Source organism: Ruditapes philippinarum, unplaced genomic scaffold (genome assembly GCF_026571515.1).
Source record: "Ruditapes philippinarum isolate M1 unplaced genomic scaffold, ASM2657151v2 ctg3515_1_1_1_1, whole genome shotgun sequence".
Classification (NCBI taxonomy): domain Eukaryota; kingdom Metazoa; phylum Mollusca; class Bivalvia; order Venerida; family Veneridae; genus Ruditapes; species Ruditapes philippinarum.
Genome location: NW_026855286.1, coordinates 27,808 through 49,172, shown reverse-complemented (window position 1 = coordinate 49,172; position 21,365 = coordinate 27,808). Strand labels below are relative to the sequence as shown.

The 21,365-nt window shown below is 34.0% G+C and overlaps 1 pseudogene; it reads left to right on the top strand.

Annotated features, from left to right (window-relative positions):
• Window positions 1-4,920: 4,920 nt before the first annotated feature.
• On the top strand, window positions 4,921-7,288 carry LOC132742748 (uncharacterized; annotated as a pseudogene).
• Window positions 7,289-21,365: the final 14,077 nt, after the last annotated feature.

Here is a 21,365-nt window from a genome sequence, read left to right as displayed (position 1 = left end):
TGTAATGTGTTAACTTTTCCTGACTAGTAATGAAAGTATGTTTAAACAAGATATACTCAGCAGATCCAATTTTCTCAGGATTAATATTTATAACTGATGTTTCAACTTTTCTCTATTTTTTAGCTCGACTTTATTTGAAAATAAAGTAGAGGTATTGTTAAAGTAGCGGCGGCGTTGCCGTTGCCGTTGCCGATGCCGTTGCCGTTGCCGTCCGCAAACTTGTACCTGGATCATATCTTTTTTAGTTCTTGGTGTATTGTCTTCATACTTGGCCACAACAACCCTTGGGACAAGACCTTTCAGTAGACCACACTAACTTTAACCTTCATCCATAAATGGCTTTGACTTTCAAGGTCAAAAGTCCAAACTTTGCTTGTTCTTGCTATTATTGGCTGTAACTTTATTTTTGAATGGATTGTCTTCAAACTTGAACATAATAATCTTCAAGGATTGCCCTTTAAGAGAACTAGACAGACCTTGACCTTTACTCATAAATGACCTTGACTTTGAAGGTCAAATTATTGAAATTTTCACTTTTTTGCTATTATTGGCTGTAACTTTGTTATTTTTAAATGGATTGTCTTCAAACTTGAACATATTATATTTGTTTGCTTTTAGAAAAAAAGAAAAAAGTCGAGCGCGGTGGCTCTTGTTGAGTAAATTTGTTGAAAAGTTCTTAAAAATGATCTCAAAAGTGAAACAGTTTTAAGGACGGACCTACAGACAAACTGACAGTCACTCTGAGGGCAAATCTGGAAGTAGTCAAGCCCGAGTATTGAACCTTCTATCAAAGGATTTGAATGACAATAAGACACATATATATGAAGATTGAAGCCAATACATTACGGAATAACGATGTTAAAAAAAGTCATCTTTTTTTCCATAATAACTCTTAGTTCAAGAGGGGGGGGGGGGGTAATTCTGATAATATTTGTGCTAGAGTTGTAAACCTGGTGCAAGTTGCTGAAGATAAAACATATATTTACAAATTGAAGAAAATATCTTAAGAAATAAGGAACTTATAGTGAAAAAGCGTAAAAAAGAAAATAACTTGAATCAGAGATCTTGACGACGTCCCCGACGCTTTGTGAGTAGGACAGCACTCAATATGCTCCCTAAAGTAAAGATTAAAATGATGTGTATAATCTCCATCTACTGTCATATTTAAATTTCATTAAAATGTTTTCACTAATTTTTGAGAACCACATATATTGTTATACATGCCATATTTAAAAGCTTTTTGTTGCCATAGCAACCAAATTTTTCAACATAGGAAGAAACGAAAAAAAAAACGTGGTTTATTTCCAGACTGCCATCTACCCATATTCTAAGTTTAATGAAAATATTTTCAGCACTTTTTGCGTTATCACTGGATCAAATTTATGTGTTAAATTAGCCTATTTTCAGTCTACTTGTTGCCAGAGCAACCAAAGTGTTCAAAGGAAGCAAAGAAAAACGTGAATAACTTCCAGACTGCCATGTTTCTATATATCAAGTTTCATTAAAGCAATTTTAGTACTTTTTGCGTTATCAATGGATCCAGTTTTGTGGACGGACAGGCAGATGGACGGACAGACAGACAAACGGAGGGTAAACCTAAAGTCCCCTTCCAGTTAAACCGGTTGGGGACTAAAAAAAGAGATTCCATGGATATTTTAATTTGGTTAAATTGTGTCATTTTCAACAATGAAAATACTAGTAATAACAATTTCAAATGCCAGAAATCTTTTGAATTCTAAGACATTCAAGATGGCGTAGAAATTTATTTTTGTGTCGCCTCTACGAGTAGCGGTGACATATAGGGATCACTACTCCGTCGTCTGTCTGTCGGTCTGTCCGTCCGTCTGTCACAAAACTTGTTCCAACAACTCCTCAAAAATCTACAAATGCAAATTCTTCCAAACTTTACAAGAATAATTAGTACCAAGTCTAGTTGTGCATATCGTCAGCAGTTTTCGGTTCAATGATTTTTGATATTAAAAAACTCTACATACTTTTGCCTGGTCGACAAATGACAGAGGCTGATTGTCAAGTATATAAGCTTTTACTACATCAATACATTAATACCTCAGCCCTTTAACATAATAATTTTATGATCATTTAATTTAATTTAGTTTAACGTAATAGAATATGCTAAAAAGATTGTTTCAAGCTTTAATGGATTTAAGGGTTACGAAACAATATGCGCTTTGATGTATTAAACGCATTAATGAACCTTATTATACATTAGTGTCTTTTGTTTTAGACTATGGGGCATAATTATAACAAGAGTGCCATGATGGCCCTGAGGTCGCTCACCAGTATATAGGCCCCCGGAGCGGGGCCAGTTGAAACCCAAGGGCTTTTATTTGAACAAACTCGGAAGACACCCATTAGAAGATGTTTCATGATGTTAAGTTTTTACTACACACATATAATGAAAAACAATGATTTCCTCTCCCCCCCCCCCCGGCAGGGCCAATTTTAACCAAGGGTTTTTATTTGAACAAACTTGGTAGACACCCATAAGAAGATGTTTAATGCTAAACATCTAAGCTCTAGCTCATTGGGTTTTTAAAAAAAAGATTTTTTAAGTTTTAACTATACACATATAGTTAAAAACAATGACACCCCTGGGGCGAGGCCAGTTTAAACCCAGGGCTTTTATTTGAACAAACTTTGTAAACACTTACTAGAAGATGTTTCATGCTTAATATCTAAACTCTAGGTATTTGGGTTTTTTTTAAAGAAGAGTTTTAAATTTTTGCTATAATACACATATAAGGAAAATTAATGACCCCCGGGGCGGGGCCAATTTTGACCCCAGGGCTTTTATTTGAACAAACTTTGTAGACACTCACTAGAAGATGTTTCATGCTTAATATCTAAACTCTAGCAATATGGGTTCTTTAAAAGAAGATTTTTTAAGTTTTTACTATATGCATATTGGGAAAATCAATGACCCCCTGGGCGGGGCCAATTTTGACCCCAGGGCTGTTATTTGAACAAACTTGGTAGACACTTACTAGAAGATGTCTCATGCTAAATATCCTAGCTTTAGCTCTTTGGGTTTTTTAAGAGAAGATTTTTTAAGTTTTTACTATATGCATATGGGGAAAATCAATGACCCCTTGGGCGGGGCCAATTTTGACCCCCAGGGCTTTTATTTGAACAAACTTGGTAGAAGATGTTTCATGCCAAATATCTAAACTTTAGCTCTTTTGGTTCTTTAAAAGAAGATATTTAAAGTTTTTTTCTTTCGGTTGCCATGGCAACCAGAGTACTGCATGGTATTAAATTCTTTGAACAATTTTTACAGGTGAGTTCTGCATGGAATTAAATTCTTTGAACAATTTTTAAAGGTGACCACCAAAGGAACATTCCTTTGAAGTTTGAATGAAATTGGCTTAGTGGTTTATGAGGAGATGTCATTTAAAGTAAAAGTTTACGGACGGACGGACGGCCGGACGGACGACGGACGGACGCCGGACGACAAGCGATCACAAAAGCTCACCCTGTAACTTTGTATGAAGCTTCATGTAAATAGTTTGTAAAAAATGTAACTCGTCAGCGATTTTTGACCAATTGCATATTTTGCAGTGTCTTTATTTTTCTCGCACTACATTGATGTCTACCTTTTTAAACTCCAAAGCAAGAGTTTAAGATCGTAAAAATCATGTTCATAAATTGTTTCATACCCAGCATGGGGCGTTTACAGAAAAAGAGGTCGAAGAATTCTGCACTTAACTCTCTCAAAATATATTCTAATGAGTTGAAATAATGATCACACAAATTTTTAAATATTTGATAAAATTATTCATATCATTAGAAAAGATTGTCATCTACATTAACTTTTTAAAGATTAAGCAGACAGCAGTAGTACCGGAAATCGCAGAGCAGTTTTGAAGCGAAACTTTCACTGATGGTACCTAAAGTGTGTGTTGAGCAGGCGTTTTAAAATTATCTAAGAATCTAGAGTTAAGTTGTTTTAGGAATATACTCAATATTGATTTACTAGTTTAAAGTAATATATTTCATTGATTTTAATTTTTTATTTCCAAATTGTCTTGTGAAAATCCTACTAATATTCACTTATTCTCTGTAAATATTCAAAGTAAGTCAAACAGTTCTAAAATGAATTCGTCCAAATTGTCCAAAATATATATTTTTTGTTTCAAATCGCCACCCTGGTCTGTAAATACTATCCAAACATTAACTATTAACAAATGATATTCTGAACAGGAAACTTTAAAGAACATAGACATAATTATTCGAACTTTGAAAATGCAGATATTCAAGTTGACGCTTGGGATGAGTTAAAATATAATGACCGCCGCCACGAGAAAAGGGCACTCGGGCATATATGACGTAACGTCAAAAACTTCGGGAAAAAGATCTAGCGGCTAATGACAGCGATTTTTTCGTCGCCATACTAGTTTCGGTGCGGAGATTTATAAAGTATTGGTTGTATATGAATTGTTTTAGGAAATGGACGAATTTGAGGTAAAAAACAAACATTATATTATATATTTTTTTTTAAAAATTTGGTGTCTAGTCTTTGTGTTACTGTCATATTTATTGACTTTTTAAACACGTCCGCTGTTCGCTATCGTTTGTAGCTTTAATCCCGGTCTACGAATTATTTCAGCAATACTGTACATTAATATTAAATGATGTCACAATTTCTGTCAGTTTATTTCATATTTGTTATTTTAAACTGAATTTTATTAGCGCTGTATTGATTTTTTTTCTTTTGACAGCACTGTTTACATAAATGCTAAGCGACGAGATTCTCTCCCCTGTTTGCTATTTTTAGCAAAAATAATTTTATATAATAAATATTGATAATTTATGATTACATGCGTCCGTGGCTCAGTGGATACAGCGTGTGCGTTGCATGCACGTCGATCGTGGTTCGGAACCTTGTCCAGTCTTTTTTTTTTTTTTACAATTAATCTTTAAATGTTCTTTCAAATACTTTTTTTGATTATTTTAGGAATTAAATGGATTATTTGAATCATTTGGAGTACCTGCCGAGCAGAGTCCAACATCAACAGAGGTTGTTATTCCTGAAGATCTGAGCCAGGAGTTTGAAGTCAGTGACAGTGACCAAGAACAGTCTGACACAGAACAGGTAGTGAATGAAAGGATTGAAGAAGTGGTAAGAAATTATGACACTGTAAATACCAGGGAATCAGACTCAGACAGAGACACTGATAACGCATCATGTAACAGAGCCATTAATGTTTGTACATGTAAAGTGGATTGCCTTCTCCAGTTTGACAAAACTAGTGTTGAAAGTCACATACTTTCTACGAGAGAGATTGACAGAAATGAAGCAGAGATGTTCATTACTGGGAGTGTACATCAAATTGCTACTGACGAAACTCTTAAAGGGAAACGCCGGAAACGGACTCGTTTTAGATACACTTTTCATGGTAAACCTATCTGTAAGAAGACATTCATGTATGTAAATGATATCGGATCAAAAGCTCTCCGAAACCTTCTTGATCACTTTACTACCAATGGCGCAATACCACGTACCCACGGTAACAGTGGAAGAAAACCACATCATGCCCTCGGTTACAATGAGATACGGTTTTGTGTAGACTGGATTTTATGGTTTGCAGATATCAATGGTTTACCTATGCCAGCAGCACCCAGGGGCCGTGACGGGGAAGCCCCTATTCTTCTCCCGTCGAACCTTACAAAAGCTTCTCTACACGGTCAATATTGTCAGGCATGTGAGGAGACAGATGTACGGAAGCTCGGAGTGTCATCATTCAAAAATGTATGGAAAAATTGCATTCCACACATAAAGATAATGTCGCCAAAAGATGACGTGTGTCATAAGTGTGAGCAGTTGCGACATAGTGTTATGGATGCTGTGACGGAGCAAGCAAAACTTGATGCAGCAAATTGTCTCCGGGAGCATGTGCAGGTATTCTATATTGCTAATTGTTATCTTGTTTTTTTCAAAGTAGCTTTTTATTTTCCCTTTGTTATATCTCATGAAAGTAATACCGTAGGCATAAAAATCATAGATATTTTATATACATGTACATCTTGGACAGACCACAATATATGTTTTACATTAATGTTTTAGGATGCTCAAACAGAACGTCAGGCGTACATGACAGCGGTTATTCAAGCGAGAGAAGAGATGGAAGGTTACACCCGACCGACAATACCCGTTGCACCAATTTCCACAGAGTTCAGTAAGGTATGCATATGACAGTTATGGTATAAGCTTTAAATATCTTTTACAGGTTATATGACCATATATAAACGGTTGTTGTATATATAACCGAGCCGTAAGTCAATTGCAAATTACCGTTTACATTCATTAAGAATTTTTATTACGAATTTAAAATAATGCAAACTTTCTATATTATTAGAAGTAAAATGGAATACATATATAAATCGATTGTATATAGCAGTGCATACAGATTATATTAACGTCAACGTTATAAACGTGCAATATTATAATTATTAGTGCAATCAACATATTGAGAGTGCAATAGTCTGAAGGCTCCTGTCTTTATATTTGATAATTAAAAAAATGGATTTAACATACAAAACTTCATGGTTTTTAAATTAACAATTTACAAAGGCAATTTGGAAAATGCATATGTGATTCATATTGGTAAACTTAGATTAGTCAGAATATTAGTAAATAAAGTCATCATTAGAATAGTCAACATACATATATAATATAAAAAAAATGCTTAGTATTTTATTGATTAATATTTTGGTCAATTTATCAGGTTCATATCACTTTTGACTACAGTCAGAGTGTGACAATCCCTCATCACAGTCGACAGATGGGACCCATGTACTTTGTAACAGGCAGGAAAATAAATTTGTTCGGTATCCGCATTGACTCAACAAGTCAGCAGTTCAACTACTTAATAGATGAAGATCAGTCTATAGGTATGTTAACTATTAACCAAATTTACTTAGAAACGTATATCATGACAGAATAGGATATGTGATTGGATGTGGGTAAATGTGGGTTATTTCATGCACGTGCAGGCATATTGTCGTCCTCCCGAAATATAAATATGATCCTTGCATTAATGAGTTTTACACTACGCTATATTATTGCCATTTTTATTAATTGATATAAAACAGTATTTCATATAATTTATTGTCACCTTACAGGTTTAGATGGAACTGGGACACATGGACCAAATTCAGTATTAAGCATGTCCATCATTGTTTACAGAATTACGGATTTGGCGAGAAAGGACTTTATCTACATGCAGATAATTGCGGAGGTAAATCTTGTTTTTACATTAACTTATGAATAAAAATATTCAGCATATTTATTGATTAATAATACTAAAACAAGTAATATAAAGTTATTTCCGTTCCTTTTTCTTGTTAACAGGTCAAAATAAGAATCGATACACACTGGCGTATCTTTGTTAGAGAGTAAACAGAGGGTTAAATGAACACATTCAATTGAATATGGCTATTCCGGGCATACAAAGTAAGTACCTTGATATATTTATACATAGCATCGTTACGGCATATTCGTAAGCGTTGGTTATGTTTCTAAAGTAATAAAAATCCTCATGTTTCGTCACAAAATTAAATAAAATCCTCATATTTTATTCAGATATAAGTGAACACATAGTTAAGTAACAACCTACTCAAAAATATGTGACGAAGTGGATTTTACTACTACAGTGTTTTTTATGGTTATGTGATAACTAATTTGTTTGTACTGTCATTCTTTAATTCTTGTACTTTATTTTTATCTAAGGTGTCTTGTCGATGGTGGCTTCGGGCGAATTAAAAAGCTATTCAAGAGGTCTGATTGTGAGAGTCTGAGTCAATTTGCAGACATTGTGGATAAATCAGCAAGGAACAATTTCCCTGTTTTATATGGAAATGAAAACAATGATCAAACATGGAAATGGTAATTACTTTTCTACAGAGTTTAAAAAGATTTTCGATAACTAGTTAATAATATAATGTAGGCTTAAACATTATAACAAGCATGTATAATTATGATGATCACTATCACAGCCACGCCGATCGCTAGCAATACACATACATAATAGCAACAAACAAAAACGTTATTTATTTTAAATGCAACAGAAGAAAAAAAAATGCAATACCTAAAATCTTTTTTTCACAAAGATGGTATATTTTTCAATAAGAATATACGTTATATACATTATTAACTGCATTTAATAAAATAACATTATTTTAACACAGGTATGACTGGAAGTCGTATTTGACGCGATATTTCCTACAAGTGAAAGGCATACAGAAATATCACTGCTTCAGATTTTCTGCTGCAGACAAGTCGGCTGTGTTTGTAAAGGAAAGAACAGATAGCGAGGAGATTAGAGTTCCGCTGATAAGACGTAATACTGAAGTTCTAACAACAACCTTTCCCGAGGTCATACAGCCCGCAGGATTAAGTCGTACACGGCGCGAATATTTATACCGTAACGTTAGAAAATATGTGCGTCCTGCATACCAAGATGCCACGTGCCCGGCATACACTGAAGAGTGATTCACGCTGCATGCGTACAGACTGACTGATGAATTTTGTTATTGTTTTCAAATTCAGTTGTTACCATTTTTTATAATTAAAATTTTGCTATTAAGTTTCTTAGGTTATGACAGCAGGGGCCAAGTCTTATAATTATAAAATGTAATTGTTTTACATGTATTATTCAAGAATACGATAAATTTGAAAATAGTGTTATAAAATAGTTTATGAATTATATTTTAATATCTTACTTTTATATATTTTAGTATTATTCTAGTAAGTGCAAAATTAAAACTTTTGAAACACTTGACTTCATTTGTTATCTTCTAAGCTACATTTGACGTCGTTGTCATAATTATTATGACGTAACGTAAATCTGTCGTTGACGTTGCATTAATGTCCTCTTTTAAACCTCTATATCTCAAAAGGTATTTGCAATATCAATGTGAAATAAAGTGCATCGTGCACAATAATGCATCTCCTAAAATATTAGCCATAAAACTAAAAATCGATAAAAAATGCCCGAGTGCCCTTTTCTCGTGGCGGCGGTCATATAATGCATCGCAAATACCCGATATCAAAATATGATAAACAAGATCAACAAGGAAAGGCGGCGTTCACTGAACGTAACGCCCACACGATCCAGCAACAAGAGCCAGTGGCAAGGAGCCCAGGAGGACCAAAAACAACAGGCCAGGGCAAAAGGCAGAGTATGGGCAGGTTGATCACTAAAATCATACATAAGATGAAATAATTAGTAACTGACAAAGAACTAAAGAAAACAAATAAATGATTGATCACTAAAATCACACATAAGAAGAAATAATTATTTACTGACAAGGAACTAAAGAAAACAAATAAATGATTGAATAACAGGTCCATAAAGTCAAAGGGCACAGGGGAGGGGGACAGGAGACCCGGGGAAGGGGTGGGGTAAATAAAGGAAATAAAAAGGGGAAGGTATTTACCGTAGACAAGAAAACAACAAGGGACACAATTGTCGCCAAAATAGTTTGAAACAACACAGACATACATCTGAGGAACACGGAACGGTAAGCAGCATAAATACTGCACCAAACCTCACTCTTAGCCCCACCATGTTTCTATAAACGGGACAGTGTGAATAAAATGAATCTCCGCCAAGTGAAATTCTAACAGTTGTTATCGTTACAAAAAGTAAAATAAGTATAACACCAAAATGATCATGTAGAAACATATAAAAGTAAACCCAATGACCATAGCAAAAGTCAAAGTCAGGAAGCAAGTCTAGAGAATGATATCAATCCATCATTTGATTGAACCTAAAGTTCTCACATTTTTTTCTTTTATATTATCTTCCAGATTTGCCAGTCCAAGAAAATAAAACGATGTCTGACGTTTTCGAACAGTAAGATTGTGTTTATTTCTCTTAATCATCGTCCAATTTAGAACGGACTGTAAATATTCATATTTTTGGGCAAGAAGAATTCAAATTTCCCTTCTAATTATTTGCCTTGTTTTGTATTGCGATCAAGATATTGAATACATACATGACTGATGTAGTATGTAACGGTTAATAACATGCACGAAAGAAGAAATGTTTTGATAAGCAAATGGTACGTCTATGATTAATAAAATTTTCAGGAAGTATGATTTTTTTTGTATTCAGATACAAGGAATTAGATTTATTTCAAAGACCACAGTGTCTTCTTGAGACTGACGAAGATGAACATCTAACGATTGTAAAGAAAACCGCGAAAGAGATGAAACAGATAACTACGCCGGTTAATGTGGTTGCTATTGCAGGACTTTATAGAACTGGAAAGTCATACCTAATGAACCGTTTAGCTGGCAAAACATCAGGTTTTTTGTAATTTGTTTCTCTTTAATTTAATTAAATGATAAGGTAAAACAAACAATAACGTGACGCTAGAATTGATCTTGATCATACAGAAAAAATACTTCAGACTGTAAAATTTTAAAATATTTGAATTTAAATTGGACATGATAATCATAATCATTATTGTAGGTGTATCAACGTTATTCTCATTACATAACAGTTAATAACATATTAATGAACTTAAGTTTAAATGTTGAAAGTACATGCAAGGCACTCATAAAGTCAAGACCGAGGGACGAGCGAATATAAATAAAAAGATAACAAAAGAAGGACGATGAAATTAGATACAACTGCTGTTATTGCAATATTAGACTTCTGTAAAGAATGTTTGTGTATTAGAAAGTTCACAGAAGTTTCAGAACATTATTGATATAGTTTTACGGAAGATTAACATATCTATTAAGATTTTTTTGTTTGGAGGTGATTAGTAAAATAAATTTTATCAACAACGCTCTTAAATTTAATTACATTATATTAAAAAAAACATTTCAAAAACAGGTTTTGCGCTTGGAAGTTCCATTCAATCAAAAACAAAAGGAATATGGGTATGGGGTATAAAACATCCGGTACAGAAGGACCAAGTGCTGTTGCTTTTAGATACTGAGGGATTAGGGGATGTTGAAAAGGTAAAAACATTTGTAAAATAAGAAAATTGAACTTACATATTGATATTTTCTTTATTTTCAAAACAATTCGTTAAATAACAAATATACTGTTTGTCTATGATAATGTGAGAGTGACGTCTCATGATGTGTGCACTAAACTTTATAATCATCAACTGAGAAGGTAAAATATGATACACAAGATCAACAAGGAAAGGCGAGTTTCAATTAACGCTACCCCCCCCCCCCCCACACACACACACGACACAGCAACAAAACAAACGAGTCATAAAGGATCCAGTATAACATTACGGTTTAACGACTGGTGAAATTTGTAAAGACGCATGGAATGATAGATCACTACCCTGACCCTTTATTTGAATAACAATATATTTAACCACAAACATTGAAATGTTGTGAAATTCTTATTAAATCCACCAATCTGATTATATGAATTGAAAATGTCAAGTATCTATGCATTGCATCCGATCAAACAATCTGTCAAGAATCTGAGCCTTAAGTTTTTGTATAATTTTGTTTTTTAATTTCTTTTCTTTTACATTTTACATAAGATGAAAGTAAATTGTCATACATAAGTAAATGTTTTTTTATTTGCCTACTATAATCATATAAAAAAGTAAATCGGAAATGATGAATATTGTTGTACACGTACTATTTGTACATTGCATACGTATTTCGTGCAAACTAACCAATGGATAATTCAAAGTGTGTACAATTGTGCATATTACCTGTATTAAGACGAAATGTCTGAGAACATTTTTTTTGTCCTGTCATAAAAGGATAAATCCAAAGTTATGAAATAATTTGTGTATATGATTTAAATGCAAAGAATAAAAAGCATGTATAAGATTCATAAAAATAGAACAGTTTTATAACTCTTACTAGACAGACCAACAAAAATAAATTTATTGAAAGGTCAGTGTTTCGTAAAAGTACAGCAAGAAAGTTTTTAAGGAGAATAATACATATGACATCCTTGCAAAAAGTGTTACGCCGACATTTGGTTTATTATTTCAATGTTTGTAAAGGATATCACTAGCCTGCTTGTCTAGTGATGACTTGTTTAATGTGATAACAATTTTACACAGTAAAATCTGACTCGACCGCTGCACTTAATAATCACTAGTGTTGCAAGTTACAATGTTATAAATGGGATGATACCTCCTGTGCAAGATGGCATACTGTCAAAGCAGGAAAGATAGGTGTCTCACTTTCTGATCTGTAATACGTTTGTCTTGAATTTGTATGTCCAAAATACTTTTATCACTCGAAATATCGGTACAATATAGTAACATGATGTTTTGAGATATCTTGGGGTACACATCGCCTATTGCCTCTTTATTTCACACCACCAATGTTTGACTATTTGCACATAACTTTGTTACTACGAGTCCAATATGTACTATATAAAGATCATTTGGACTCGCATGAAGACAAAGAGGCTAGATGGCGCTCAAAATGAAATTTAAATGGATTGTTTGGACTCGAAACATGGAATCGAAGCTTAATTGATAAGATTGGATTGAAAATGATTTATATTAAAATATCACACAAAGCAAACTGAGGTTTGTTTGTCACATTTGTATCAGGTGGGAGAATTATATCAATTATTTCACCCTAGAGCTATATTCTAACATCATGGCGTGTGTAGCTTTTTATTCAGTAAGTTTCTTTTTCTGAAAGTTATTTAAGTCGATCCAAACTTAAAGAGTCATAATCAACTTTGTAGTAAATGCTTAAATGGAAATAAATAACTCTTTTTATATGCAAACATTTTTACGGTTTATATGGAAGTATTTTGGATGATTATTATTATGCTCCCCGAAAAAAATCGGGGGAGCATTTAGTCGCCGGGTTGTCTGTCCGTCCGTCCGTCAGTCAGTCCGTCCGTACGTACGTCCCAAATGGTTTCCGATCAATAACTAAAGAACCCTTAGGCCTAGGAACTTCGAACTAGGTATGGTGATGGGTCATGGCCAGCAGATGAACCCTATTGATTTTGGGGTCAAGGGGTCAAAAGTCAAGGTCACATAGACCTTGCAGGTAAAACCGGTTTCCGATCAATAACTAAAGAACCCTTAGGCCTAGGAACTTCAATCTTGGTATGGTGATTGGTCATGGCCAGCAGATGATACTTATTGATTTTGGGGTCAAGGGGTCAATGGTCCAGGTCACATTGACCTTGCAGGTAAAAATGGTTTCCGATCAATAACTAAAGAACCCTTAGGCCTAGGAACTTCAAACTTAGTATGGTGATTGATCATGGCCAGCAGAGAAACCCTATTGATTTTGGGGTCAAGGGGTCAAAGGTAAAGGTCACATTGACCTTGCAGGTAAAAACGGTTTTCGATCAATAACTAAAGAACCCTTAGGCCTAGGAACTTCAAACTTGGTATTGTGATTGGTTATGGCCAGCAGAGGAACCCTATTGATTTTGGGGTCAAGGGGTCAAAGGTCAAGGTCACATTGACCTTGCAGGTAAAAACGGTTTCCGATCAATAACTAAAGAACCTTTAGGCCTAGGAACTTCAATCTTGGTATGGTGATTGGTCATAGCCAGCAGATGATACTTATTGATTTTGGGGTCAAAGGGTCAATGGTCAAGGTCACATTGACCTTGCAGGTAAAAACGGTTTTCGATCAATAACTAAAGAACCCTTAGGCCTAGGAACTTCAAACTTAGTATGGTGATTGATCATGGCCAGCAGAGAAACCCTATTGATTTTGGGGTCAAGGGGTCAAAGGTCAAGGTCACATTGACCTTGCAGGTAAAAACGGTTTCCGATCAATAACTAGAGAACCCTTAGGCCTAGGAACTTCAAACTTGGTATGGTGATTGGTCATGGCCAGCAGATGACCCCTATTGATTTTGGGGTCAAGGGGTCAAAGATAAAGGTCACATTGACCTTGCAGGTAAAAACGGTTGTTTTTATACTTTGAACTTTGTCTGGGACATAACTCTGACACTACAAGATGTATACCTTCCTGTGTCCAAAACCTATGCGGGGAGCATCACCCGGTTTAACCGGCTCTTGTTTTTTGAAAAAAAAAAGGTGCTTACATTTGTTAGTGCATGATTGAACGGGAAACCAGTCTATGTTTCCGCTGCAATCGTGTCAATCGCAACTTTTCGACCCTTTTCGTCACTCTTCGGATCAATTATAATAGCCGAGACAGTTCCGATTGCAATCGTGACAATTCGGGCGATTCCGTCATACTGCGGAATGAGACGAAGTAATATTACGGGAATCTAAGCTATTTTAAATACTTCGGTAATCCCAGTTTGTTTATATAAATAGGATTTCTATTTTTACTTGATTTATCGGTTTAAAGGGTAAGTAGAAGGAAGAAATAAATTATAAACGAAATTGTTCCGTTTCAATTCTTTTTCAAGACGTAAAAGTTAGTTTCTTTTATAATTGGTTTTTGTCTTTATTAGTTTAATACAATAGAGAATGGTTACCAAAGGGCGGTCTTAGCTGCTTACCAAAAGATCGTGATCGAATCACACAGAATATTAGTGCATGATCGAGTTATATTTAGATCTACTGAAAGCAATTCTAACGTAGAGTTTAAACGTCCTGGTGATGTAATCTAAAAATAACCCATGCATATCATTAACCTTACCTCGTGCTGATCTACAGATAGCGCATCCTGTGTTGTCGGTATATCTGTGATCATAGATATTTTAGGTGTAACATAGTTGATACATGCTTATTAATTAGTATCACGTAACGAAGTCTTTTAGTGCATTTACTTGTGTTTAAAGCTGCTATAAAAATGAAATTAGCAACTGCCAAAACGAATGACTTTCTCTGCGAAAAAAGTGGAAATGAAATGTGCACACTTGTTTCCCTACAGTATGATAGATAGATCTCCACGTGGGAGAGCCAATGTTAGTATTTTTACGATTGATTATTTTCTTTATTAGTTTTATACAATAGAGAATAAATTAAATCGTTTTTGACAAAAAAATATTCGTTTTTACAAAAAAAAGTTGTTACTGTTATCGTCAGCATCTTCCTGTTTAGTTATAATCAGTGGACTTCTTGTCCTTCTTTTGTCCAAATTTGCATGCACAACACTGGTGCTCAAACAAATGGGCACAGGTTTTCGTCCAGTCTTGGGCTTACCCTACCTTTCCCTTTAAAAGTGAAACTTTTTTTTCCAAAAAAAAAAAAACCCAAAAAACAAAAAGAAAAAAAAGAAAAAAAACTACATAAATCCTTTATGATATACGAATACCGTAATTCAAAAAAATTGTGGTAATAAATTGAAACAAAAAAAAACACAACAATTTTAAAGGGATGGGATGATGGCACAACAGAGCAAGCCTTTCCTTTTAAAAGGAAACTTTATTTATTATCTGAAACGTATGTAAGCGGCCATTAATGACCCGCTAACGTCATCCGACCTGGATGTGAAAGATGTGCCCGCGAAAATTTGACTGTTGGATGCAGATGGGCGTTCAAGGCCGCATGACGTCATGCGACCTTGACGTCATGCGGCCATTAATGGTTGCCTGCAGTAGAACCGAGGGCATGTAGAAAATTACTTGTCTATGTTATTGTCCATATTGCTAATATGCAATACAAAAACAAAAATGAGCTTCAATAATTATTCTGATAAAGAAAATAAATGATTACCAATACAAATGAATCCCCTTTAAGGACAAATTATATATTAATTGTGAAACGATGAATATTAAAAGTGATAACTATGTATTAAAATTATACAAACTTTAAAAATAATGTCCGAGGATAGAACAATAAATTCGCAATTTAAAGGTACTCCACTGAGGTATGGTCGAATGTCACAAAAAAGGTAAAATTTCACGAACGGATAATTTTTTGTTACCTGCGTGTTAGGGACATTTATACAGAATCAGTGATACATTGATATGTCTTCTTTGGCTTGGCAATTCGTTTGAAACATATGTTATCTCCAATTTCATGGGAAAGCGTTTAAACGCCTTTCAGTTTGCAAATCTGAATGTAAACAACGGTCACGTGACGAGTTTCGGGAGGACTAAAAGGCGAAACGGAGATTTTTTGTGTATCGGCAGCAACGAAAGTGCAAAAGTGACACATACCAACAATGCATAAATTTAAGAGCAAATTATGGGTTTGTTTGTTAAATTTCTTGTTGTGCACAAATGTCCTTGTTAATAAAATCATTCAAAAGCAATTTCAATATATTCAAAGCATTATATTCTTGTAATCATGTTTTTTTACTCCGTTACAATGATGAATTTAGCTAAACGTACAGATACACAAACTTTACAAATAGTCTATATTAAATTGAGTGCTTTCGTGTAATTAATAAATATTTTGTATTAACTTTGTTATGGTTACAATATCAAGATATATAGGCTAAGAAAATTTCTTTTATCAAGATCGTGTGACCCTATTTCAAAGGTCACTTTGGTTTATCTGACACCCGTTCAGAAAAAAACACCGTAATAGCTTTTATACAAGTCAACGAACAAGAAAGCATCAAAAATCACACCACACACACAATTTCATTCCAGAGAAAACGATTTCGTTTCCTCTTAACTCGGATCAAAGCACTGAAAGCACTGGCTGCATGCCACATTATAGGACAATTAGGCGTCAACTTTATCAGTAAGTATTTTGTATGTAAGTCTAGTGCATATAATTAAAATTCTACAAAAAAATCGATGTCCTTTGCTAAATAGATCTGAAATTTTATATTTATCATTTTACACACATACTTGCATATTTATCCGGATTGGATGTCAACTTTGTTGATAAGAAGATTACTATCTATCATTTATATTACTATTATCATTATTGATTGTATGCTTGAGCAGATATCTTGATAAATTTCTTTATTATTGGAAGGCCTCCCTACTAATGATGGGTCAATTGATCTGTGCTTTTATGTTATCAATATATTGAAGCTTCCCGGTGGAAAAGAAATTAAGAGCGTTGTAAGGGTAAAAAGAAAAAACTGGAATAAAGATCAACAAGGCGACGGCAACTGTCACAGGACGCAGCCCCCGACACACTCAAGCTGCCATAGCAGGGTTATTGCCATTACTAGTGAAATAAACTTAAAACTGAATATATAGAATATATATGTTGTTTTTGTTTTTTAAACCCTAACTTTATTTCAAATTAAACAAAACAAACAAAATTATGACACTTGCAAGACAAAAGTGAAGGGCAGGTAAGTAAAAGTAACTTTAAGAATTCAGTAAGATATTAACCTCACCAAATACAAAAATTATTGTTTAAACTATGTTTTAAAATACTTCCAACTCCTAGACGGTATATAAACTTGGAAAAGGGGCGATGCATACCTTAACTAGGTTTTTTGCTCCTAAATAGCCTGTTTTATCATGACATACTCATTGTTAATAGTTTTGTAAATATTTTGATTTGATAAAAAACTGCAAAGTTCATGTTCACTTCCCGACTATCTTGTTACACGAGTGACTGGTTTCAAAAATACAATAAATAAATATTGATCGGGTGCATTTTATTGCATAAATAAGTTAGGAAGATAAAACTACTTTTCCTGTCTTAGAGCACTGAAATCTTTATTTTTTTCGTCTTTTTTAACCCTACTTTTTTTCTTCTTCTTTCTTTCTGTTTTTCTTTTTCTTTTGTTTTGTCTTTTTTATTTTCCACTTGAAAGCCTGAAATTAAAGTTTTCATTGATAACTTAGCTGTGACCCTGTGTTGCTTGGTCATGTGGGTGTTGCGATCATTGAATGCTACCATTCCTTGTTGGTCTTGTTTTTCGTATGTATGCTCTGGAGATTAGGTGGGTGGTACTCGTAATACTAAGATTGATGAGATAGTGTATCAAAAGCCTTTGTAAATTGTTTCGAAAATTCTGGATATCGTTTTGAAAAGAGCTACTCTAGTATTTTTAACACAGGAACGAAAAATATCTCAGTTACAGGCATTACAATTAATTCCAAAGAATTTCGGTTACAGTGATTATACTGTTATCAAGCGTTTAAGGTCCCTAAGAAATTTTATCTTTGGAAATAAATACTAAGTGTTAGCATTAAAAAATAAGAGAGGTACACAAGATTACTTGCAAAATCTTTATCGACAGGATAATTTTGTTCACAAATCTTGATTTCTTTCACTGTCATGATCAAATGAACAGACTGTCATTTTCTTCCTGTTACTGAAAGATAACGCACCTTCGTATTTATACCCAGGAAGATTTCAAGTAGTAGACTAATAATATCTGTCATATTTTGCGGTTCGGATCGAAATATCCGTCCCCAGGTCACCCGCCCATTGGGCGTAACGAGGCTTGCCGAGGGACGGATATTCGGATCTGAACCGCAAACATATGTCAGATATTTTTTCTTGCATATTCTACCATATTCCATTATATTTTAAATTCTTTATCTTTATTTTCAATGGAAATTTATATCATTACACCCATTACTACTTTCTTACAACAGCGTATGAATTACAACTTCATTCATAACGGTAAAATGACGTCATCCTAAGCGTGCCCTTGTATAGCACGCGAGTCATCTGGCACCCCCATGCCAGATGAAATTTCCGGCATGGATAAAACTCACGGAAACGCCAGTCTGATATGCAAGAAAGAATGTTCTTAATGTTTGGAAAGAAGTAAATTTATGAAATAGAAATCGGGGATGCTACTCATTAAATTATTTGCCCATTAAAGAAGGTTTATTTTACTCGTTTACATTACAAAATCAAAAGTCTCAATAAGCAAAGGTATACTGATATTAAGACGTAAAAACTGACATATAGAATTCATTTACCTGTGAAACTGGAGTGACAATGTGTTACTTAAAGTTGCTAGTGTATTTTCAGTACTTTGATCTAATCTGTAGACCAACTAAACTGTATCATTTTTCACAGAAAATTCCTTAAATTCTAAACAAGTTTCTAATGGAATCATAAACATTTATTGTATCATAGTTTTGGGACCTTTCTGTTGAAAACGTGTCTTCACATACATACACAGTGCGGTAACTGGAGTGCAGGTATTAGTTACCCGCCCTCCAGAGCATGCTCATTGATTGACTCATTTTTTTCTGGGGTTTACTTTTTGTGACGACAGGAATAACGATAGAAATGCCACATTCAGAAGCTGGTTCATTGGTTACCTTTTTCTGGGATTTCATATTGTTACAACTAGGAACGTGTATTTAATTTTGCTTATGATACAAAAGAAAAAGAACATCAAGACACTCGGCAATCTGATTTATACTCGGGGCCTATGCACCCCCCCCCCCCCAGATAGGCTCGTATTTCGATGCTCTTTATATTGCATAACATACATAATGACAGAAGTAAACTTGAATTTGATGTAATGTTCAGAAATGAGTGTGTATGGAACGTGTATGTACGACCCTATCAAGATAGCCTACGAAACGTCACTCATTACATACTCAGATGCCCGTTTGTGCCAGAAACAATTTTTTTTCAAAGGGGGCACCTGAGTTCTTTCTCCACCAGTAAAGCTGAAGAGTCGCCATAATGACGTACACGGTTTTTATCCGATATAACCCCACCCACCCCAAAAACAGAAAATCAAATGAGAAAGGCTTTTAAATTCATCATTTCTTACAGGATGGAATGTTATTAACTGTATTTGATTTAAATACGTAATAGATAGCGTTAAATACATGTCATTACATTATGCTCATTATAGAATAAATATCACTGATGCACTATGTTCGTCTTCATCCAATTCTTCAAAATATTGAAATTGAAACTTTTCAGTATATATCAAACAAACTTCTCAGTTAACAGATATTTTTACTTTTGGTTGAATATAGGTATAAATAAACTTACAGTATTTTAAAAATGTCAAAGACAATAATTGTAGATAATATCTTTCCGTTTTGTCTAGAAAATGTCCGCTTCGCTGGCGTTTAATTTTTTAAGACATCATAATTGCTACTTTCAATAGCTTTTATACATTTTTCTTCGTTATACTCAAGTTATCACAACATGATAGGTTAGAGTGTTGAGAAAAATCAAAAGACATTTTGCCCCGTTTACGACGTTGTCTCAAAAACCTCCCTTGCGTATTTTAGTCATACCCGATGAATTGTGGGTAACTTCTGTACATGTCTGGAAATACCAACTTTCATTTTTGCATGAAAAGCTAATATGAAAAATGCATTTTCTAGCATCATTGTTGCTAAAGGGTTGGTTAAAATGTAAGTTGTTGTTATTTTAGTTAAAATATTGTGATTTGTGTGGAAATTTGTTTACATTTTTTTTTTGGCACCAAATTACCTGTCAAACCTCAGTGGAGCTCCTTTAATAGCGGGCGAAGGGTATAAATTTTCAATTTTACCTAATTCAAGGTATCTTAAAACAAAATGACATCGGGTTATTTCTGTACGGTATCTTGGCCCAATGCGTTAGAGATATGTACATTTTGCTACAGGTTTTAATGTAATTTTAATTAATGTCTTTACAATAAATTTTAAATGAAACGCTATAATAATTGTTGTATATTAGTCATATCAACTACACTTTTTGTAGACTTGTATTATTTAAGAAATAATATATCCAAAACAGTGATTTTATCGCTCAATAACATCACTGTTTGGAGTTCGGACGAGAGGAATTATATCACGAAGGCGTAGCCCGAATGATATACTGATTCGCATCCGAACGACAAAAAGTGATGTTATCGAGCGATAAAATCACTGTTTTGGATATATTATTTTTGTAATTTAGCTCACCTGAGCACAACGTGTTCACGGTGAGCTATTATGATTCCCTGTGTCCGCTGTCCGTGGTCCATTGTCTGTCGCCCATCGTTAACACTTTTACTTAAACGACATCTCTTCCTAAACCCATTGACTAGAAGTGATAAGCCTATACAGAAATGATCTCATAAGCATTATTATTGTATCATGTCTTTACTTGTATATGTTTTATGACTCTAAGATAACTTGTAAAACAATTAATGACTATATATTCGTTTACTTGGGTTATGTACACGTAGAATCTAATATAATGTTTCATGAACTGGAACTGGCCATTTGACCGCTGACAGTTTGACCATAGACTGATTGAAAACTAAGCCACCACAAAACCCAGGACCACTACAATACCAAACTGTTTTTGGACCTTGTAATGTAACTCGAATTAACACTGTACTATTTTTGAGTTAATATTATAAAAATGAAATAAAATTTTATATACTGTTTAAAAGTAAGAAAATTTACAGATAATTTAAATTCTAAAATTGTAACAACAAAAATGGAATCATTAAGAAAAGCTACTTGTGCTTCTTGTGTATAATCGAAAGCAAAATTTGTTAAAAGTGTAGGAAGTGGTTTTGATATTCATAAAATGTAACCGCTATTACCTAGAAATGT